The 24352-nt window shown below is 41.6% G+C and overlaps 1 long non-coding RNA gene across 2 annotated transcripts in view; it reads right to left on the bottom strand.

The window, feature by feature from the left end:
* The window catches only part of LOC137635517 (uncharacterized), a 63550-nt gene that overhangs the window by 21486 nt on the left and 17712 nt on the right, over positions 1 to 24352 (bottom strand). For both annotated transcript variants that reach the window (XR_011042698.1, XR_011042697.1), the window contains exon 2: positions 8043 to 9249. This is a non-coding gene — a long non-coding RNA (uncharacterized lncRNA). The remainder of the gene's footprint in view (positions 1 to 8042; positions 9250 to 24352) is intronic.

The following is a 24352-nucleotide window of genomic DNA, read 5'->3' as shown; positions in this document are numbered from 1 at the left end:
AATGGCTTGTATTTGCGCCGGAAAATAATAATATTTGGAGGCAAATAATATCGACAACCCGTACCATGAATTTTCAGTGAAAGGATATAAAGTCAGTGCTGTTAGGAAAACATAGGAACACCATTATGCTTGAAACGACATCTTGAATTGGCCTATCTTGTATCTACAGTCTTAAGACCTAAGTCAATAAATCTACAGTCTGAAGACCTAAGAGTCTATATATTTACAGCATTACGGCCTGAGAGTCAATCGATCTACAGTCTTAAGACTAAGAGTCAATGCTTACTAATAAAACATCAAACACAATTATGCTTAATACAGTGATAACTCTGGATACGAAAGTTTCTGCTTACGAAAAATTCAGGATAGGAAAAGCGATACAAAGATTTTTATGCCCCAGTATACGAAAAAAATTTCAGGATACGAAAAGCTTACGAGATCCCAACTCGTCACCGAGAGTACAGTACCTTTTTTTTTCAGGGTATCAACCCTTAATTTAGGTGTACAGGTAACAATACACCTTCACTGATACAAATGCTTAACATACAGTACCGTAACTTTTATACAGTATTAAAGAAAATGGACCGTTTTCTTAGGGCTTGGAGGGGATAACTAGGCTATAACTACATTATTGAATAATCTCATGGTGGTTTCTGGAATGGATTAGGCTGTTTTTAACGGTTGGGTTAATCATTGAATGATAGAAATGGCTGCATTACATGTTTATTACTACAGTTTAGCGTGTTTATGAAAGAAAAGGTGACTTTTTGTGAGGCTTGGAACGGATTAGGCTATTTACATGTAAAACGCGACTCAGGATACGAAAAAATCAGGATACGAAACCGTATCCTGAACGGATTACTTTCGTATCCTGAGGCATCACTGTACTGCATCTCATAGAATTGATCTGTGTTGTATCTACAGTCTTAAAATGCAAGCCAGTGTATCTGCAGTCTTAAGACCTAAGAGTCAATGCTATTAGTAAAAGCATATAACACCATCATTAAAATTGCATCTACCTGAATTGACCTGTCTCGTGTCTACAGTCTAAAAACCTGAGATTCAATCTATCTAGTCTAAAGACCTGAGAAACATGTTATTAGTAAAACATAAAACACAATTATGCTTAACCCTTTTACCCCCGGGGTATTTGGAAATTTCCCACCCTTAACCCCCAGGGGGTTATTTTTTTCCAAGCACATTTTGCAGTATATTTTATTTAAATTGCTCTAACAGCCTTAATTTTTGTCATAGAGAGGTCAGGTTGGTCTCATTCTCTTGGAAAATGCCTGAATTTTCTCAAAAAATTATCAAAAAATATAAACTAATTTTTATAGCATTTTGTTTGCAAGGACGTACCGATACGTCAATGGGGGTAAAGGGATGGCTTTTGTGAAACGTACCAGTACGTCCTTTGGGGGTAAAAGGGTTAATACTGCATCTCCTTGAATTGTTCCATGAATTATATGAATTTAATTACACTTTCATTAGGAAATTTAAGGATAACCTTTTTATATGTATTTTTGGGCAGACTCCAAAATTTGAGTGCTTACAAGCAAAACCTTGGACATTTTTTAGCTATTTGCAATTTTTGGATTTTTGGGTTCTCCCATTTTTTTTTTGCTAAGCTAAAACCCTAGTTGGAAAAGCAGGATGCTTTAGGCCCAGGTGTCCAAACAGGGAAAATAGCCCAGTAAGGAAAGGAAAAGAGGAAAAATAAAATATTTTCTATATAAACTATAAAAACTTTAACAAAACAAGAGAAAGAGGAATTAGATAGAATAGTGTGCCTAAGTGTACCCTCAAGCAAGAAAACTCTTGCTTATATTGTCAGTGGCCATAGAAAGACAGAATTATCTATCAAATGTTTTTTATAATGCAGATACTTGTTACAGCTTATAAGTATCGTTACCACAGCTGATATTTCTATCAATTACACGTACTTTGTGAAAGCATTAATGTTAATAAAAATACAAAATTTTTCCACCCTAAAGCATCAGAGGTAAATTAAGTTAGTTCTCTTGGTGGTTCAGAAATGATACTTAAAATGAGAACCGAATAAATATTTCCTTTAGTTATTTATCATAAAAAGTCAACAATTATTTATTAAATTATCCATTTATTTGATGCAACTGAGTGATGGACTTGCGCATTCAATTTTTTGAATGTACAGCATATAGATTTTAGGGATATATATGATCTGTGTACTCTTCAAATTGCTCTTGGAGAGAGAGAGAGAGAGATGGTAATATACTGTACATAATTTTACCAAAGAAAAGTGGTCCCATGTTAAAAATGCTTTTGAAAACAATGAAGTTCATCAAAGTATGTCGTTCTCAGTGATATTAACCTAGTGACGATCATCATGGAGATGGCTATCACTCAGCCTGTTACAGCAACTTTCTAGCAATCAAATCAGGAGCTAAGATTGATAATTATAGTACAGCAGTTGGCCTACAAGCTGTTCTTAAAAGATCACCGGTATTGATTTTAGTTGCAATTGTTATTTCACTCTTTCCTTCTAATGTCTATTATTTAAGATTAAGACATAATGAGCAGTTAAACAATTGTGTCCCCTCTGTTCTACGTTGCAGTTTCTGTTGGGACCAAATCAACTACTGACTATCTTGGAGAGATGTATCTTCTGCAACAAGACGGGAAGAATCAAAGTAGGACGGAGACTTAGTGCTCAATTCGAACACTTGAAAACAGTTGTTACTAAATCATTTCAAAGAATGATGAAGCGATATGTAGAGATATCCAATGACTCGGACTTCAAGAAGGATTATGTATCAGCTGATTTAACTGCCCGGGATCCAAACTATCATAAATGTTGCCTTACATTTCCACAAAATGACCTTGAAACTAAAGCAGGGTCATTATCACGTGAATAGAGGCAATGCATTCACTAGGCTTGTGCAGTTCATGAAGATAGAAGTTTTAACACAAACCTAATAAAAAAGTATCTTATATTGCTACAAAGAAGGAATCAGATATCCATGCTCAAAGGCACTTAGGGTCTAATAATGCAGACAAAGAAAAAAGGGCTAGTTATTTCTGCTAACAAAGACTACTCAAAACAGAACATCAAAGCTGCTGTCCTCATTCTAAGAAACAACATAAAATATCTCAGATTAACCAGCTGATGCCATTATAACAGTTGAGGTGTTGAATTAGGATGAAATGCAACCACTGGAAGAACTAGTGTAGTGGGCAAAAAATAATAACATGAATGAACGCTGCGAAAGGCTTGATGCATTGTCATCTGCTGAAGACGATGTATACAAGGGAGGTTCGACCATGAATCCATTTCAAAAGGTTGAGTAAAGCAATTGCTATCTGATCAACTTATCTTCTGGAAAACCAGCCTCACAATCAGAAAGGTTTTGAATGACAAAAGGAGTTCCTTGATGAAGTGATAAAGATCCAGCACAATTTGAGAAGCCCATCAAGAGAGGGAAATTTAGAAACTTTGCTAGCAATGCAGCAAAGTCTTCTGTCAACAAATGATAAAAAAGTGGTAAGAGCTGATATGTTCACGAGACATATTTCGCAGTCTTCTTTACTTATCCTGCCAAAAAAACCTAGACTTAAGAAAAGTTCTCTCATCCACTGTCAGTAGTTCCCCTTAGTCACTACAATGTAGATGGAACAATGATTAAAACCAGCAAGTCCAAATTGGCTAAACATCTTGAGTCATTGGCAACAACAGATATTGAACCGTTGAATATGGCAAGTGATTTGAATATTCTTGATCAGAATGATTCTAAGCTTTCCTTCTACTTACAGTGGAATTGCCAAAGCTCTCGTAGTTATGACTTGTAAAGCTACAAGCAACGAAGTGCACTTTGTGTGTAATGACTATACTCGAAGCAAAATTAAAGATCCAGCGCATCAAATTTGGGGAGACACTGACACAGTTATCAGCATTGCTGGTACTAGCCAAAAAAGTCTAAAGCTTTTACAAAGTGCCTATCCTCATCACAGTTCAAAGATACTTTCCTTCCTTTCTTGTTCAATGAGTGGCAGTTAGATGATTATGCCGACGTACTTGGGACCAAGAAAGTAATTGTAGCTTATAAAAGAAAATGCTATGAATTTTCTGTAGACAGTAATAACGGTTTGACACGACAGGACTGTCTTTTATATGACTGAGATCACAGCGAAGCTGACACAAGGATGGCGTTTCACATCTTTCAGCTTTATGGGAGTAGTACGCCTTTGCGAGTGAAAATGCGCTGTGATGATACAGATGTAATGATCACTCTCATTCATTACTACAGCAATGTGGACCTGCAAACAGAAAAATTTTCCTAGAAATGAGACATGCTCACAGCAATAATTGATGCTTTGTTAACATTAGAAGCAGGGTCAAGGAGCTTAGTGAAATAAATGGCACATTCTGCACTGCAATTGCTTTGATATAACTTCAATCCCTTCCGGCACTAGTAGAGTTAGAAAGTTCCAAAGCTTCACTGGAACAATATGTACAGTATGTGTAATTCATGGAAAAGGCAATTACTGCACATGTCAAAAAAGCAACCCCCCCCCCCCATTAATTAAAACAAAGTTAATGTCCAGAGATGATGCGCGGCCTCTGGGAAAAGTAAAATGTTTGAGACTAAACCAACGCCTCCTTCCAAAGCAGCTCCTATCTGACACATTGAGCAAGTCAAGTTATTTGCAAAGATGTGGAAAATTGAAAATAAATTTAAGCCTGCCAAGTCATCACCCTTAAACCATGGATGGAAAGAGCTCAGTGGTAAGAAAGTACCAAATTGGTTTGAAGGATTTCAACTGACAGATTCTCTGGACTGATTGATTACGAGTTATTTAGATAACAGTGATAATGACTATGATTACTTCAACTTCATCCAATCTCTTATCATTAATTTACTCGTCAACTTTCCAAGAGGAAAATGTAACTATTGCATTTACTCAAAAACCATCAAGGATATCATTTTTTTCTTTGCATGTTCGGAATTATTGTACCCTTTTACTCTTAAGAAGTATTTAGTTTCATGATTAATGAATAAAGGAAAATAATTATTATTAAAAAATACGAAAAAGCTTGAAGGACGAAAACGCCAAATTTGTAAATATCTCAAAATTGTCCAATTTTTTTTACTTGTAAGCACTCAATTTATGGACTACACCCAAAACTACAGCTAAAAAAAAGTTGTCCTTAAATTTCCTAATGCGAGTGTAATTAAATTCATATAGCCTATCATATATCTAGTCTTCAGACCCAAGAGTCACTTGCCAAAATATCTATCTTTGGTATAACTCTAACTCGTTTTAGGCGTAGGCTAACCAGGACGTCTGATATATAGAAATAGTACCTAGCAAGTATTACATAATTCCTTATGAAAAGTTTCATAGTCCAAAAATATATGCTTCACAGACTTTGCAATGCTCAGTAACTGATCCATCGTAACCACAAGGTGATCAAAACATTTCGGAGTGATGAGTGCAGTACTCTTGCATGGACACTAAAGGCAAGGGAAGAATTTACACGTAAACCTGGCTTCTTAGTGGCTGTGATAAATTGTATTTGCGACAAGTATTCCTTCTATTCACCAATACTTTACAGCCTTTTGGTGCTCACAGACAACAGCCAGAAAATAATAAAAAAGAGAGAGAGAGATAGCTCTACCACACACATCGATTCTAAAGCATATTACTCTCAATATACCAAGACCAAAACATATAAATCTGTTTCAGTTGTAGCTAATCTTAGCCACCACCACATAATACCAGAAATTACTTAACCCTTTTACCCCCAGGCTATTTGGAAATTTCCAACCCTTAACCCCCAGGGGGTTATTTTTTTCCCAGCACATTTTGCAGTATATTTTTTTTAAATTGCTCTAACAGCTTTAATTTTTGTCATAGAGAGGTCAGGTTGGTCTCATTCTCTTGGAAAATATTTGTATAGCATTTTTTTGCAAGGACGTACCGGTACGTCCATGGGGGTAAAGGGATGGCTTTTGTGAAACGTACCAGTACGTCCTTTGGGGGTAAAAGGGTTAATAGTGTTTTAAACCAAAGACTTCTAAATTCTAACTGTGCCATGTGTCAATAATATTCACCTCCAAATACTAGTCGAGATCTTATAAGCCAAATGTATGATGAGACTTATTGTAAATAAAATATCAATTATCTCATTAGAATATTTTATGTTATTAACCCTTTTACCCCCAGGCTATTTGGAAATTTCCAACCCTTAACCCCCAGGGGTTAATTTTTTTCAAGCACATTTTGCAGTATATATTTTTTAAATTGCTCTAACAGCCTTAATTTTCGTCATAGAGAGGTCAGGTTGGTCTCATTCTCTTGGAAAATGCCTGAATTTTCTCAATAAATTATCAAAAATATGCAAAAAAAAAATTCAAATAGCATTTTTTTGCAAGAACGTACCGCTACGTCCATGGGGGTAAAGGGATGAGTTTTGTGAAACGTACCAGTACGTCCTTTGGGGGTAAAAGGGTTAAAGGAAAATATTTTTTCATAAAATCAGCAGAGCATGATATGGCTATGATTTTCACAACATACATACATACACATTTCTTTTATCTATTTATACTTAATGTATCTATCTATCTATCTATCTATGTGTGTGTGTATATATATATATATATATATATATATATATATATATATATATATATATATATATATATATATATAAAATGCACATGCAGCTATGGGGTAAGTAGACACTGCTTAGAACTTTTATGAATGCCCCCCTACAACGCAAGGTGCAGTAATAGCAAGAACACTTACGGGACATATTGTGTTATCTGACTTCCCACAGAATTTCTGATGGATTCATCATTACAAGGTGTTTTTTTTTTCATTTTCTAAAGCCTTTCTGCCCTGGATAACTACCGAGGTGTTGATTGCAGTAAGATTAACCCTTTTACCCCCGGGGTATTTGGAAATTTCCAACCCTTAACCCCCAGGGGGTTATTTTTTTCCCAGCACATTTTGCAGTATATTTTTTTTAAATTGCTCTCACAGCCTTAATTTTGGTCATAGAGAGGTCAGGTTGGTCTCATTCTCTTGGAAAATGCCTGAATTTTCTCAAAAAATTATCAAAAAATATGAAAAAAAAAAATTTACAGCATTTTTTTGCAAGGACGTACAGGTACGTTCATGGGGGTAAAGGGATGGCTTCTGTGAAACGTACCAGTACGTCCTTTGGGGGTAAAATGGTTAAAGGCAAAGATTATCACCAGATACCTGAAAGTTTTCAATACTCGATTATCTGTTACAGATCTGTTTTGTTAACATATAAGATTCAGCACGAATGGGTGTGTAGAATATATTACTCAGTGAGGCTAACTTAAAAAATCATAATAATGGAAGGGGAAATTGATTGATAAGATCTGTATGAAAATTCTTTCAGGGGAATTTTTATCATTTTTATTATATAATTATACAGTATATATAAATCCTAATACTATCTTGAGTTTATCATTATCATTATTATTATTATTATTATTATTATTATTATTATTATTATTATTATTATTATTACTATTATTATTACAACTAGCTAAGCTACAACCCTAGTTGGAAAAGCAAGATGCTATTAGCCCTAGGGCTCCAACAGGAAAAAATAGCCGAGGAAAGGAAAAAAGGAAATAAACAAACTACTGCTGTAGGAAAAGTAATAAACAATTAAAATAAAATGTTTTAAGAACAGTAACACCATTAAAACATCTTTTATATAAAAAAATATAAAATGAGACTTATGTCAGCCTGTTCAATATAAAAAAAATTTTCTGCAAGTTTGAACTTTTGAATTTCTATTGATTCAACTATTCAATTAAGATTATTCCACAACATTGCCAAAGCTGGAATAAAACTTCTAGAATACTGTGTAGTATTGAGCCTCATGGTGGAGAAGGCCTGTATATTAGAATTAACATATGTCAATAAATATGCTCTATGTTAAGTAAACCCTTCAGTTAGTGATACCTTTGAAGTGTCCTCCTAATTACCTAAAAACTGATGCTCAAAATTCACAAACTTACCAAGCCATCAATTTGGTATAGAATGTGGAGTCTTCTTGTAAATCCTAACTCCGATGTATTGTAGCATCCTTAACTGATCCAGCGTCCACAACTCACGGAGTCTTATCGAAGCATTCGTAACTGATCCAGCGTCCACAAGACTCGCGGAGTCTTCTTGTAAATCCTGGCTCCGATGTATCGAAGCATTCGTAACTGATCCAGCGTCCACAAGACTCGCGGAGTCTTCTTGTAAATCCTGACCTTTTTGTAAATCCTTACTCCGATGTATTGAAGCATCCTTAACTGATCCAGCGGCCACAAGGCTTGTGGAGTCTTTTTGTAAATCCAGGCTCCTATGTATTGAAGCATCTTCAACTGATTCAGCATCCTGGTTGGCAGTTGTGTGTGCAGCAAATCTATTTAGTCATTTCGATACAAAATTGATTCGATACAACCCAAGTTACTAAGTAACGTTTTGATTATTATAACTGGATTCGTTGAACTTAGAGAGATTTTTCAATATACTTGCGATATAATGATGAGGCTACATTTGAATACATGAAAAATTTACTTTCTGGAAAAAGCAAATAGCATGTGTACTTTGAGGTATCTTGTACTCAACAACTTGATTTACTCAGTAATCTTACTATTCCATTACAGTACTATGATCAATATACTTGATCATCTCTGGTTTCAGATATGAAGCAAAGTTTTTTTCTTTAAGGAGAATTGATATTTCAAAAGGCAGTTAGCGTTATTTTGTAACCGTATTTTAATTGAAAAAAAAAAACTAACTTTAAAGGGATTTGATATCTCGAAAGGTAGTTAACTTTACTTTTTAACTACCATTGGGTTCTTCTGTAACTACTGCTTTGCTTTTAGCTTATCTTTGAAATGGAGTTGGTTTAGTTAACTGTTGCTGTGTAATTTATTTTACAAAAAAGTTGCTTTTTAAATATGACAAATTTGGAGATAATTTGTATTTTTCCAAACAAATAACAGAAGCTTTGTTGGTATGCGAACAAACTAAGTTTATTGGCCCGAATACCGTATCTGATTTTAGCTGTCTGAAAGAGACTGTAATAGGCAACATTATCAATTTTAAGGTTCTATCGACCTAACTTTACTTCACTTTTTCTAGAATTAACTTGAGTTGTATTGAATCAACTTCAATGATGTACTGAAATGACTGATAACGTCCGTATTAGGTCTTGAAGTGATGCCTCGTCTGTAGAGAAATAAATTTACATTAATTTCTTATAAGATTAATTATCACACAAATGTCCCTGTAATGAATTTAGCCTCTTATACAAGAAAGTTTAAAGTATTATTATCATCATCATCATCATCATTACTGTATGGGATCTTTTGAAAACATAGCACATCTTTAGCAAATCTATCAGTAAATGAAAAGTAGAATACTGTACTTAAAAATTAAGAGAATTATGTCACGAGATAACTAACTTTTAACAACACATATCATCCCTTTTCAAAGATAAAAAAAAGTCAACAAATAACGTTAATCAATTAAAATTACAAATACTTCTAAAACAAAGCATAAATCGTACAAATTTATGAAACTAACAAATAAAACACTGAACTTCACCTTCAGAAACCGTAAAGTCAAAATCAGGAGACAATACTTTAAGTGATTTCAAGAAAAAAAACAGCCCAACTCTTTACTAGTAACACTACTACTTCACATTGAAATCAATTTCATTCAGTAAAAGTACCAACTAGAAGGGCACTCCGTAGAGCGCAGACCTCCACCTCAGCAGCTTATTTCTTGACCTTGAATTTGACCTTTGACCTAAAATGTCATAATTGGTGTGAATTTTCATACACTTAAATATGAACCAAGTTTGAAGTCTCTGTGACAACGATGTCCAATCTTATGGCTGATTACGTGAATTGGACATTTTGCTTGACAGTCACCTTGACCTTCCAAAATTTTATAATTTCCAGCTTTTTACATAGCAGTTAATCCCTGCAGGTTTCATTACTCTACCAATAAAATTGTGGCTGGGAAACTATTCACAAACAAACACAAACAGGGGGTAAAATATAACCAACTTTGTTGGCGAAGGTAAAAACAAATTCCATTAATTTCTTCCCCAAGCCTCCTTTATAAAAATGAGAAATGCAGCCCGATAAAGAGAGCAACTTAACTTATGCAAACTTCCTTCTCCAAATGTTTTCAATTCAACACCACTGGCTAGTCAATGGCAACGTGTTTGCTTAGCATTCGCATAGCAGCAGACAGATCCCAGCCCCTGGACCGTGAGTTTAAGCTGTTTACTGGGGAGGCCACTGATGTGCTTGGGCTTGCCCGGTTGACATTTTGGAGAGCATCTATTCGGATGAAACTGGAACTGAACCCAGACACCTATAACCTCTTAACACCGACATAGTAGGTCAGCTCTTGCCCTCATCCCACAGGGATGACGTGGCTGATAAAACCAAATAAGTCACAAAACTAGAGAGAAGTCTCTTTACTTAAGCTTGAACACTAGATATGAATAGGAATAGACCTTCTTCTCCCGGTTGTATTTTCAATCAAAATCCTGCTGATTTTAAGGTGAAATTCTTTTTATTTTCATCCTGGCACCAGCCTTCCACTCTAGTCATTGGAACAAATAACATGATTATGATTATTATCATCATTATTATTATCATTGTTATTATTATATTATTTTCATTATTATTATTACAAGCTAAGCTACAACCCTAGTTCAAAAAGGAAGTTCCTCTAAGGGCAAGGGCTCCAACAAGCAAAAAATAGCCCAGTAAGGAAAGGAAACAAGGAAATAAACAACTACAAGAGAATAATAATCAACCAAAATAAAAGTTCAAGAACAGTAAAAACTTTAAATTAGATCCTTCACATATAAACTATAAAATCTTAAAAAAAAAAAAAAAAACAGAGGATGAGAAATAAGATAAAACAGCATGTCCAAGTGTACCTCCAAGGAAGAGAACTCCAATCCAAGACAGTGGAAGGCCATGATACAGAGGCTATGACACTACCCAAGACACCTTGTTTTAGCGACACTCATCGACTTTTTAAGCAGGACCCATAAACATGACTGTAAGAAGACCAATGTATAAAGTTCAATGAAATTCAAAACAGTTATAAGTAGGAAGAAACCTCAACGAAATCTTACGATAGCAGGGTTAATTCGGTCGACCTTTTGTTCTACCTTGACCTTTAACCTAGGACTTTCAAATCTAAATCATTAACACATTTCAACAATTAATTCTTGAAAGTTTTACAACTCTGAGTAAAACTGAGGGCCAGGAAGCTTTTCACAAACAGACAGACAAACATTGGGGAAAAATATAACCTCTCCTACTTCGTCGGCAGAGGCACTTACAATAAACAAGACAAAGTTTGACTATGATAAGCCTTGGATAAACCACATCCTAGGTAGTAGGTTGGCCAGGGCACCGGCCACCTGTTGAGATACTACACTTAAGTGACTCCTAACATTTCTCTCCTCATGGTACTTATACGTAACTCCTATCAATCGGTTTTAAAGGACTAATCTTCCACAAACGGTAAAAGAAGGGCAGCGCCCTTTTTACCTTCCAACCGGCAGTGTGCTCTAAGTTCAATAAATGCATGGATCCAATGTTGGCACTAAGAGAGGAATGTGAAGGAATAACTTCAAGTTCTCCTTCTATCGACAGTATGCAATGAAACTTCATTCCTAAAATACGATGTTATCGTCATCACTACTAAACACAGCGAGGCAATAAACAGCAACAGAAAAAAAAAATTGTGTATCGGCAGGTTACACAGAAACTGTCAGTCGACTAAATTTCTCAGGAAATCTGCCAAACCTTTCATCTTCCTTAAATTCCCTGGCACACAATTGCTAACCATAAACGAGATGGAAAAAAATTAAAACAGCCAGTTGACGGCACCAGGAGTAAAGTACATAAGGTCCTCAACTTACAAACTTAATTGGTTCCAAGAAGCTGTACTGTAAGTCGAATTGTTTGCAAGTTAAATTTCGTTACATTTTGGCCTAGGGTTGGCCTAACCTGAATACCAAGCCTATAATTTCCAGCTAAAAAAAGTCAACAAATAGTCGGGTTTCATATGAAATAGATCAGGTTATTAGAAATGCTGTTTTTCTACTGTATTAAATTATATAATATTGTTTTATTACAGTTATTTCTTTATATTATCTTTGTTATTTTTAGTTAGATTTGTGTTTGCATCTCTGGATACTTGCAAGTCAAATGTTTCTAAGTTGAGGACAAAACCTTGATATAAATTTTAACTACTGAAGTTCCAACCAAGCTGAAAGTTAACTACTATCCCTTTCACCCCCAAAGGACGTACCGGTACGTTCTTGCAAAACACAGTTAATTACATGTTTTTACATATTTTTGATAATTTTATGAGAAACTTTAGGCATTTTCCAAAAGAATGAGACCAACCTGACCTCTCTAGGACAAAAATTAAGCCTGTTAGAGCAATTTAAAAAAAATATAGCAAAATGTGCTCGAAATTTAACATTTTGGTGGGGGTAAAAGGAAGGACGAGGGTGTACATTTGCGCAGAAGCATATGAATGCATGTATTTATGGACATGTGGATACGAGCATTTTAGTTTGCAAGCGAGCTTCCAGAAAGAATGAAACTCGTAAACCGTGGTACCATTGTAATTGGAAAACTATGGAAAAATGTCCCTGAACTGCATGAAATTTATGACTTTGTGCCCTATGGCCAAGTGATGAAGGCAGAAGGTCATTTCGCGCCAATGTATTACTGAAGGGAAACAACCGCAGCTACAGTTCTCTTGCTTGAGGGTACACTCGGGTACACTTTTATCTTATTTCTCATCCTCTTGTTTTGCTAAAGTTTTATAGTTTATATTTATATTTCAATGTACAGTAGTTACTGTTCTTAAAATATTTTAATTTTCCTTGTTTCCTTTCCTCACTGGGCTATTATCCCTGTTGGAGCCCCTGCTTTTTCAACTCGGGTTGTAGTTTAGCAAGTAATAAAAATAATAATAATACACCATGAAGTAAAAATATTATGAAAAAAGATAGTGGGGGAAAAAACAGACATAACTAATGAAGATTGATTAACCTGCCTAACCTAACTTTAGCAAAGCATTTCTGTACAGTAGTCGAACAAATATGTCAAATTCGGAGATAATTTGTATTTTTCCCTAACTAATACAACCCTGGAGTTATACATGAATATTCTTTCAGCGGCAGCTGGAGATAGCTATTAGACTACAATTGCGAGGTGCCAGGGGGTGGCTGAGGGGTACCCAGCCGCCTCTATATATACTCTCACATCTGTGAGACGTCACTTTTATTGCAGGCAGGACTAATGGAAGACAGGTGATGGTGGGGCAATTTATATAACACCAGGCTTGTATTAGTTAGGGAAAAATACAAATTATCTCTGAATTTGTCATTTGTTCCCATACTAACAAACCTTCTGTTATTTAGGTGGATGACTCACTCTTAGGTGGGTGGAAGCCTTGATCTTGCATGGACATTAACCAGGTTTTACCTAGTACTGTACAGTATATGTCTTTGGGCTATGGAAAACTTTGACACCTCGCTGAAATATAAAAAGTGAGTGTATTCGCAGCCTCTACAATTTAGTAAAATAAGAGGTTATTATTTGTATGAACGTCTGAGTTTTAAACAGGAAAAAACAACAAGACGCATCACATCACTCCCTCGCAGAAAGCAATGGGAACGTGGACAGTATAAAAACTCTATGACTTAAACCAGGCAACACAAGAGAAGTGATAATTACCTGCAGAGGTTGAAGCCAGCTTGCATAGGGATCCATGGTGCTGTACCCAAAGAGGGGAAGATGAAGGAAGGAAAGCCAGACATTCTCCTCATTCATCCCAATCTTAACCCGGAAAACCAATGCTATCAACTAACGGCTACTTGCTACTTGCCCATCAAGGAGCTTGAGGTATCTTAAACCCCTTGTTGAGCAGCCACCTCAGGACCGATAGTAAACGTATCGAGCCTCCTGTGGGTCACATCTTTGAGGTAACGGGCTGTGAATGTGGTTTGTCTTTTCCACACACCTGTTTGGAGAACCTGCAACATGGAAAAGTTGCGTTTGAATGCCAGGGAAGTACTGATTCCCCTGACCTCATGGGCTCTAGGTCGACGAGCTTGATAAGGATACGGAGCCAAGCCTCTTTCGATCACTTGGCAAATCCAGAAGGATACTCTCCCTCACCTAACAATCAACGATGTTAGTCAGCGCCGTGATGCTGCAATGCATTAAAGATAGTATCTCAAACTCCTCACTGGGCAAAGTAACAACTGATCTGGGTCGTTGGTTACATAACGAAGACTTGCAATCTGAAAGGGCCCGAATCTATGGCTCAGCATCCCCAGTTTTGAGTCTTAGCAATAAACTCAGGGACAAAGCCGAGCGTCTCTTCCCCCCATCCCCTTGAATGGGCGATGTCATATGAGAGGCCATGAAGTTCGCCGACTCTCTTTGGCGAGGTTAAAGCAAGCAGGAATGCCGTCTTCAAAGCCAGATTTCGGTCAGTTGCATGGCGTAGTGGTTCATAGGGAGGTCCTTTTAGAGACCTCAAGACACGAACCACGTTCCATGGAGGAGGCCTGATCTCTGACTGGGGGCAAGTGATCTTATAACTCCGTATGTGTAAAAAGAAAGCTCCAACGAAGAGGAAATGTTGACTCCTATAGGCTTGAAGGCAAGGCTTAAGGCTGAGCGATAGCCTTTCACCACCGATACAGAAAGGAGCTTTTCCTACAGAAGGTATACAAAAAAACTCCGGTATTACTGGAATAGTGGCATCGAGTGTAGAGCTATTCCTTCCATGACACCAACCACAGACGACTCTCCATTTAGTCTGGTAGACCAAGGTTGAGGACCTAAGCAAGTGTCAGGACATTGGTTCTGCAACTTGTCATGAAAACCCCTTCTGAGAGAGGACACGCTGGATAGTCTCCACGCCTGAAGTCGTACCGACTGCACAGTCTTGTGGAAGATGTCCGCATGTGGCTGTTTGAGTAGATCTGGTCATGGAGGGAGTTCTCTCGGTCAATCTACGAGAAGTTGCAGGAGGTCTGGGAACCAATCTGCATGATGCCATAACGGAGCTACAAGGATCATCATTAGATCTTTGGATGCTCTTGTTTTGTTGAGCAGTCTTCTCATCAAACAAAACGGGGGAAAGGCGTAATTATTGGAAGGCATCTTACCATAGAGCCTGAGGGTCCGGGACTGGAGAACAGTACAGTGGAAGCTTGATGTTCAGAGATGTTGCGAACAGGTCTACAATCAGGGAACCCCACAATGTTAGGACTTTGTTCGCTATCTGACGATTCAAAGAACATTTGGAGCCTACTATCTGAGGCGCTCTGCTCAAATTGCCTGCGAGTACATTCCTCTTGCCGGCAATGAAGCGAGCTGATAGAGCCACTGAATGTTCTTCTGACCATCTGAGGATCTTTACTGCAATATGGCATAGAGGCTGCAAAAAGGTACTGCTCTGTTTGTTTATGTAAGCCACTACTATAGAGTTGTCGCTTATCAACACCACACAGTGACCTGCCAGTAACTATTCGAACTGATGAAGAGCTAGGTGGGCTACTCTCATCTCTACAAGATTTATGTGCTGGTACCTTTCTGATTCTGACCAAAGGCTGGTGCAGCAGGTGAGCCCCCCACCCTTCTTTTGATGCATCTGTGAAGAGCATCAAATCCGGGGGGGGGGGGGGGGGGACAAGCTGACCTTGTCAAAGGTTTTCGTCTACCATCCACCAATTCAAATCCGTCACCTGATCCTGAGTTAAAGGAACTCCGGTGTCCAGTGGGTCGGAGTGTTGGTTCCACACGGACTTCAGTTGCCACAGCATGGATCTTACCCTCAGGCGTCCGTTTGGAACAAGACGGATGAGAGAGGTTAGGTGGACTAACAGACTCAGCCAACGAGAGGGCGGGAGAACTTCTGTCCTGAGGAAGGGAGCAGCCACTTCCTTCAGCCTGTGTACTCTTTTGTCTATGATCATTCTGAGGTATACTAGTTTCTGTGAAGGTTGCACTGATGACTTTTCATGATTTATCAGGACAAAACTCGAGAAGCATATCTCGGTGACGAAGAAGGGTCGTCTCAGAGTCAGCTATGATCTGCCAGTCGTCCAGATATCTGAGAAGATGAATGCTATACCTGTGAGCCCAAAATGACACTAGGGCGAACACTCTGGTAAAAACCTGAGGGGCTGTCACGAGACCAAAGCATAGAACCTTCAACTGGTATGTCTTGCCTTTGTGAATGAACTTTAGATACTTCCTTGAAAACGGATGTATTAGAATCTGGAAGTAAGCGTCCTTCAGATCTAATGTGCAAATGAAGTCCCTTGAAGGTACCGCTTGGATGACCATGTCTGCTGTCTCCATTCTGAACTGAGTCTGTTAGACAAACTTGTTCAGAGGTGAGAGATCGATGACTGGTCTCTAGCCTCCAGTCGTCTTTTCACCAGAAAAATCAGACGTAAAAGCGTGGATACCTGTCCACTACCTCTTGGAAAGCACAGTTCTGCAGCATGGTCTGGACTTCGGCCCTGAGGGCCAGCTCCTTTGCGAATCCTTTCACATAGAAGCCTAGATGCGCTGGATCCTGAGTCAGAGGAGGGAGAGATTGCATGAACGGGACGCGATACTCTAGGGCGATTACATCAACCGTCCAGAGATCTGCACCATGAAGCTGCCACCTCTGACAGCAGCCCTGTAGGCATCCTAACACAGGTGGTAGGTGATGAGGAAGGCCATTCTTGGTGGGAGTGGCCACCTCGGCCACTTCCCTTACCTCCCTTCTTTCCTCAGAAAGACTTGGACCATTTCTGTCCCTTGGACTGAAAGGGACGTTTAGACACCTTAGAAGGCCCCTAGAACCTAGCAGTTGACTGGTTAGAGGAAGGTGCTTGCCGACTCTGAGAAGACCAGGAAGGTCTACCATAGGACCGAGATGTCATAGCTCTTTGGAGGAGAGAATCGTTGTACGATTTCCTCCATCGCTAAGCAGCCCCCTTTCCTCCGGAACAAAGACAGAAGAACCATCGAGAGTGGAACTCCTCAACTGGGAGACCTCCACTTTCAGCACTTGCTTATAGAACCGACCTATGACGTTATCCCTCCTCTTGAGTATGGCGTTCGCCCACAGGTTGACAACGTGGTGCAATAGGAACTCAAGAGTCCAGGTACCTGACATTAGGAAGGACTCCAATGTCTTCCTGGCCGACTGCTTCGACAAGTCATGGGATCCCAACCATAGATCCAGCAACGAAGCAGCTGCATGGCATACCTCACGCCTCTCTCTATGTTTAGGAACTCTACCGCCGACAAAGAGGTCATCAGAGAGAGGGTTTGAGTGGAAACTCCCTTCATTAGGGACTCTACCTAAGGGTTGAGAGTCATGGTGGAATGCGGTTCCCCTTCGATCTCGTAGTTCTTCATTTGTAACACAAAAGGACGTGGTAGAGACCAAGAGGAGGATGCTGCCCTCAAGGAGCTAGAAGTTCCAGCTAGCTGGGAGATAGCTTTCCTTTTGGCAGCTGTTAGACCTTTGGACCAGGGCAAAGTTGCACTGGACATAGAAGGCTTCTCGGTCTCGAATAATTCATCGAGCACCATATCCTGCCCTTCCTGGATGGTGGAACCAGGAGTAGACAACCTGTTAATGGCCCTCATACAGGCGAGGACCTACCAAAAGGTATGTTTCGACTCTTTTCTCTCCTGTTCGGACTGGCCACCTTTTGAAGATTCTCATCCTACGAGTCTAAGAGGTCGTCCACCTCCTGGCTGACATCCAGAGCCTGGGTTAGCTTCCCTTGGCACGGCCTTCTTCGGTTTCGTCTTGGAGTCCTTCAATTCCCTTCCCACGGGGTGATCCTCCACGTTCTTAGGAAGGGGAACCTGCGAGGCCTTCGAGGACTTAGACAAAGCCTTGGCAGTAGGAGCTGGAGGCTCTTTCTCTGGAAGAGGAACAGAAACCGGACGCTGATCTGGAGGCACTACCTCAATATCTTGAGGGTTAAAGGGATGGATTGCGATCTTCCTGGGCGAGCCTAATGTATGTCCTTACTCGTCCTAGGGTGCATGATGTCAGCGCGAGGTGGAGTTATGCCTCTCACCTGCCTCCTCTGCTTCTTCGTAATGACTTCCTTTACCTTCACAAGCATGAAAGGCAAGTTAGCCATATAAAAATCAGCAGGGGCTTGGCCTTCAGCACGCGATCAGGGTGGAGGTGATCTGCGAGCTTTTTCTGCCATCGATCTCCTTCTAGGGTTCTGGCTCCCAACTGACGAGCTCGACGAGGGTTCTAGAAGTATCCTTGGGGTAGCCCTGACTGGAACAGTAGGGGGTTGTGGCAGTGGAGGTGCAAACTTCAGAGCGTTCAGGATATTGACCATGAAGGTCGAAGCCCAAGGAGGAAGCTCTGAATCCCTAGATCCACCCTGAAACCCATAGACGAGTGTCTCTTGGGTGAAACCCTAGAAGGATTGCCAGTTGACGGAGGAGATAACCTCTGAGGCAGAGGAAAACATTCCTTCGGACACGGAGGAAGGTTCAGACTATTAGGAACATTTGCAAACCTATTAGGAGGCTCCTTAAACCCTTCTGGGAAGGGTGTTGATCTTCCGCCGGAGGTGGAAGACGCAGTAGGATGAGATGAAGGTGTTGGATCCGCATTTGCTCGCAATTCAGACACATCTACTCTAGCATTGCTGGCAAAATTCGGCAATTTGCTCATGAAATTGCGAGATTCATGTGCAAAACCGCGAACTTCACGCATCAACATATATGTTTCGCGAGCAGAAGTGCTCGCAACAGGAGCATCGTCCTCGCGAGCGTTAAGACCTGCTTCTGATACAAATTTAAAGATGCCACTAGAAGTGTACGACACATCATGTCCAACGATCTTGGCAAGGATGAACCTGTCATCCTCACCCCGAACCTCAAACAGATATCTATTTCTTTTGGTGCTATAAGTGGGGCATTCAGTCAACAAATGCCTCACTGTCAAGGGTATCAAACAGTCGTCGCAATATGGTCGGTGTTGGTCAACCAGCAGAAACTCGTGTGTCATCCGAGTGTGACCAATGTGGAGACAACAAAGAGTAGTCTCCCATTTTCGGGGCATCCCATTATACCTCCAAGGGGATATAACAATCGCAATTTCTCTCATCTTATTTTCGGTTAAATTATCCCAATGCTTTTGCCAATTGTTATAAATAGAATTCTTAATTGCTGGTAGAAAAAATTACAGAAAATGGGATACCTTCTGGGTAGCAACTCGGCTGCGGCACTCTTTGCCAGTGAATCTGCCTCTTCATTTCCAGAAACACCTACGTGTGCTGGAACCCAGCAAAATCAAACTGTTATACCTTTTCGGCCAATAATTTTAAGCCACTCTAAAATCTTTAAAACTAAAGGCTTACAAGAATTAAAACCTTCTAAAGCTTAGGACACTTCTTGAATCCCTATAAATGGTAAAATTGCCTTCCTCCCTCAACGCTATTTTCTCAATAGCGGTTAGTATGCCATATAATTCAGCAGTAAATATGGAAGATATTGGAGAGTGTACTTCTACAAATAAAAGAATTACTATACAGTATACTCCAAATCCAACGCCAGCATCAGATTTGGAGCCATCAGCATATATAAAAGTTGATTCCCTATGTCACAGAAGGTAAATTAAAAAAGAAAGCAAACAGTAACGAGACGAATGCAGGCACAAAACTGTTGATCTGTGCCTTCGAAGTTCTGAATTGCTTGATCCCCAACAACTACGCATTGCTGATCTGTCATATTGCTGAGTCCTATCCTTTTCCCACAGGTCTTGGCTATGGAGATGAGACAGAAAACGGATGGTATCCCATCTGGGTCCTGCCACACATGAGGAGAAAGTATGGCCAAAAAATCAGAAGAGATTCAGTAGAACTAGAGAGTACCGTCCCGTCGTCTGAGGCCAATCCGGGCCTTGCAAACATCCTTTTTGCATAATGTAGTTTATTCTAGCTGTCTAACTTCCCACTGCATCCATCACAGTAGCCAGACTCTAGAAATTTGTGATTTTTGTTGTACCGTCAAGGAGCACTTAGAAGATTTTGATTGATTGATTTGAAGTTCTCTGGCATCCTGACTAGAAGATTTTTAACTTGAATTTAATTTGTAATTTGTGACTTTAACATTTTCAAGATAATTCAACGCTACCGTAACTGATAATTGATGGGCTCAGTTAGAATGTGAATTGATTTTTGTCATTACCCTCGTTTCCCATATTTTTATGCCTTAAGCTACAGTTACCACACGGCCACGTGACAAAAAGTGGTGACGTGTATGGGATATCTTTTGCACCAATATGAATGAAAAGACTACAAAATGAGCACTCCGGAAGAACAACAAGAGAAAGTTATGATCACGATCCAGAACAACATCGGAGGAATACAGTAAGTCATTTTATAGGGCCCAAAGGAGAAATTATTTTTCCATGAACAACCGCTGGCATGGGAGGACCAGAATCACAGGGAGTTTTTGGCAACATTTTTTTCACATCATGAAGACGGATTCGAACCCCAGCCAAGAAGAGACGGACAGTCAAGCGAAGATGGATTCGAACCCCAGCCAAGAAGAGACAGACGGGTGAATCAATATAGTACGTTTCCCCCCATTGACAGAATATGTACCCGTTTTCGAGGACCTGGTGCCAGAGGAAGGACGCATGTTCCTTTCAATTGAAACTTTTCAAAGTACCATAGAGGCCGCGACATCAGAAAGATGCTGGTCGGAACGTCAGAAGATCGTCTTGGCAAAGCAAAGAATTCGAGGAGATGCACATCGAAAGGCAAGGAAGGATCTGGAATTCATTCATCAACCAAACGTCGTGGAGAACGTTGAGATGGCACCTGCAACGAAGATTATGCCTGAGTAACCGCCAGTTTATACAATCACTTATGTAACTATGAGCTGACAAGAAAACAAGCTGAGTCGCACTTTAAATTTTTCACAAGAATTGCCGCAGAGTTGGAAGATTTTTTGGATGCCCATGAGGCCTAGGAGGACAATGAAGATGCTTGGTTAAGGAAAACAATGATATTCCAACTTCCTTCGTATACGTGGGGCACACTGTATCAGCCCATGCCCATAAAGGACCATGGAGAATGTGCGAACCTTGATGTCGGGTACACACACCGAACGGGAGGGAGGAAAACCCTGTTCCGAAGGACATAAGCAACAATAGCAGGCCCAGTCAACGTCATTCTCATCGAGTCAATCGTCCGGAAGCGGTCCGAGTGTCAAGAAGAAAACCTTGGTCCAAGGGGCGAAATATAAGTTGCAAACACAGAAAAACTGCAGTGTTTTAACTGCGGAAAGTGGGGTCATTATGCCCGCCAATGTAAATCGGCTCGAACCCCCGACACGGGAGCAACAGCAACACCATTAGCCATCGAAGGACTAACCCCCATGGTTGGGGCACCACCCTACTACCCTCAACCCACGGTTGGTTTTCTGCAAGCCTTCCCAAGGTGGAGACCCCCATCATTGCCTCCGCCGCCGCCTGCAGCATGGCAGACGCCGCCCGCCCAAGGAAAACTCCGAGCAGTGACAGCGGCGTCAAGGATGACCCAAAACCCCACACGGTGACAGTGGCGTCAAGGATGACCCAATAGGAAGAAGACTGAAGACAGCGCCCCAGCAGCCTGTTATCAAACTTAAGTTCCCATCAGGTTATAAAAACTGAGTTGTCAGTAAGCGTCTGGTCGCGGCGTAGATATCATCTCGCCGCTCTCTCTCACTTATCCCGTCCGATCCGCCTTGTGTACCACGTGTTCCTTTGTGTTCCCCATCCCTTGTGCACCACGTGTTCCCTTTGTGTTCCTTATCCTTTCCTTGTGTACTTGTGTTGCTTGCGTGTTCCGTTTTTCCTTAATTATGGAATCTCAGCGTCGTTGTCCAGGGCCCAAAGGTGGTAAGTCTTGTGGGGCCTGGCTGTCCAGGACAGATGTCGACCCGCACACGCTGTGCGCCTCGTGTAAGGGTAATAAGTGCTCCCCTTCCTCCACGTGTCCGGAGTGCGAGTCCTGGCCGGAGCTACAGGGTACCTTGTTTGCCACTAAAAAGAAGGCGCCGAAACGGTCTCCCAAGAAGGCGGGCCTCACCTCGCCATTGACGTCGCCCTCAGCGTCCTCGGAGAGAGGTTCTCCTTCACCTACCCAGAGTAGGGGACGAGGTCCGTTGCAGTTCCCCATGAGTCTGATATTGAGGATTCTGTATGTGTGGGGCCTACGCAGACGAGTGGGGGGTCTGCTAGTGTGACGGAAGTGTGTGCCGTGCCGAAGAGACACTGGGCAAGGTAGCGGAAGCGGCTCCAGTGGCCACTGAGTCAGGCGGCAGCTGTCCTGCTCGACCCGCAAGGGGGAAAAGCCACTCTGACAAACTTCCTCCTTGAAGAACTCTTCTTGCTCCTTCTCCTCATGGACTTCACCTTCTTCCTCCTCGCAGGGCTTGCGTAGGAGCTCGCCTTCCTTCTTCTGGATCTCTTCCTCTTCTTCCTAGTGTCCCGGTCACTGGAGTTCTCTGACGAGGAAGAGGAGCTGTCCGAATCCTCCGTTTCTTCCACTATTCTTCTCAAGGCCCTCGGTCTAGATACCGTGGTGACGGGCTGCATAAACTCCGACGGAAGCATTGCTGAGGGCACCGGGGCCGTGCGAAGTGCGCCCGGAGAGGCAAACCAGCCCTCAAACTCCTCTTCTTGACGCCAAGAAGAGGAGTTTGAGGGCTGGTTTGCCTCTCCGGGCGCTCTTCGCACGGCCCCAGCGCCCTCAGCAATGCTTCCGTCGGACTTTATGCAGCCCGTCACCACGGTATCTAGACCAAGGGCCCCGAGAAGAATAGTGGAAGAAACGGAGGATTCGGACAGCTCCTCCTCCTCGTCTTCCTTCGCGGACAGCTCCTCGTCCTACAGCTCTTCCTCGTCAGAGGACTCCAGCGACCGGGACACTAGGAAGAAGAGGAAGAGATCCAGAAGAAGGAAGGCGAGCTCCTACTCAAGCCCTGCGAGGAAGAAGGTGAAGTCCACGAAGAGAGGGAGCGAGAAGTTCTTCCAGAAGGAAGTTTGTCAGAGTGGCTTTTCCCCCTTGCGGGTCGAGCAGTAGAGCTGCCGCTCTAGTGCCTGCCTCGGTGGCCACTGGAGCCCAGTGCCCAGTGACTCTTCGGCTCGGCCCACCCGTCGGGTGCAGCCGTTGGCACACTTTCCCTTGCCCTTGCCCGGCAAGTCATCGGCTCCATCCGTCCTACGGGACAACCGCAGATGAGACCCAGCAGCTCGGCTCCCAGCCGCTTCGTCGCACCGGCTCCGTCCAAGTCACGGAAACTTCCGCTGCCGCTACTGTCAAGTACCTGTAGTTCCCTACAGATATCCCCGAGAGGGGGTAGACCCATAACGGCTACCCCCGCCCCGGCGGCTCCAACCGTGACGGAGACAGCCGTTCCATGAACCCGACAAGAGGGAAGGGATACCTCCGCTCCCACGGATCCCTCCGTGTTCAAGGATGCCACCGACACGGAGGTGCAAGTGGTGGAAGAGTTACTAGACACAAGCGAGTGTTCCCCGGACGAGGTGTCCTCTTATAGGAAAGTTCTGGCCCTAATACGGCCCCACCACAGACTGGATGAACCACAGCCGTCATCAGAGCAGGCTTGGCTGTCAGGTTTGGACAGGATGGTTGACAATCCTGTTCAACAGAAACCATCCTTGACCCTACCCTTAGCGCCCGACGTTGCCCTGGGCATGGAGCACGTCGATCGGTTTGTTGCGGGTCCTAAGAACTCCCTAAGAGCCCAAGGGTCCTTCAAGCTCCTACCTGGACTCAGGACCCAGAAGAAATTTCATGTGCCAGACGGTCCTCACTTAGGGCCCCGCACGCTGGAAGAAGCCGTCGCAACCTTGAACCAGGGCAACACGGATGAGAGGAGCCTTACTGCCACAGTAGTTTTCTCACAAGCGGAGGCCGCCATGATGGAAGACACCTCTCAGGACATAGTCAACGTGACCTCATGGTCGGACTGGTGGGCGTGCACCCTAGCAGGGTTCAAACTAGCGCACGAACTGTCGGTCCCAGAGAACCAAGCCCTGCTGCAAGAACTTATCCGTTCGGGGGGAAGGCAATGAAGTTCCTCACCTTCCAGTCCCTGACCCAGACGGCAAACTGGCTTCTGAGGAGAAGGGACACAGTGCTTGACAGCCTGCCCTGTAGACTCCCCGAGCAGGAAGCTAAATTCTTGAGAAATGC

This window comes from Palaemon carinicauda, unplaced genomic scaffold (genome assembly GCF_036898095.1).
Source record: "Palaemon carinicauda isolate YSFRI2023 unplaced genomic scaffold, ASM3689809v2 scaffold136, whole genome shotgun sequence".
NCBI lineage: Eukaryota > Metazoa > Arthropoda > Malacostraca > Decapoda > Palaemonidae > Palaemon > Palaemon carinicauda.
Note: the sequence above shows the minus strand (reverse complement) of the source record. Positions and strands in the feature narration are given on the sequence as shown.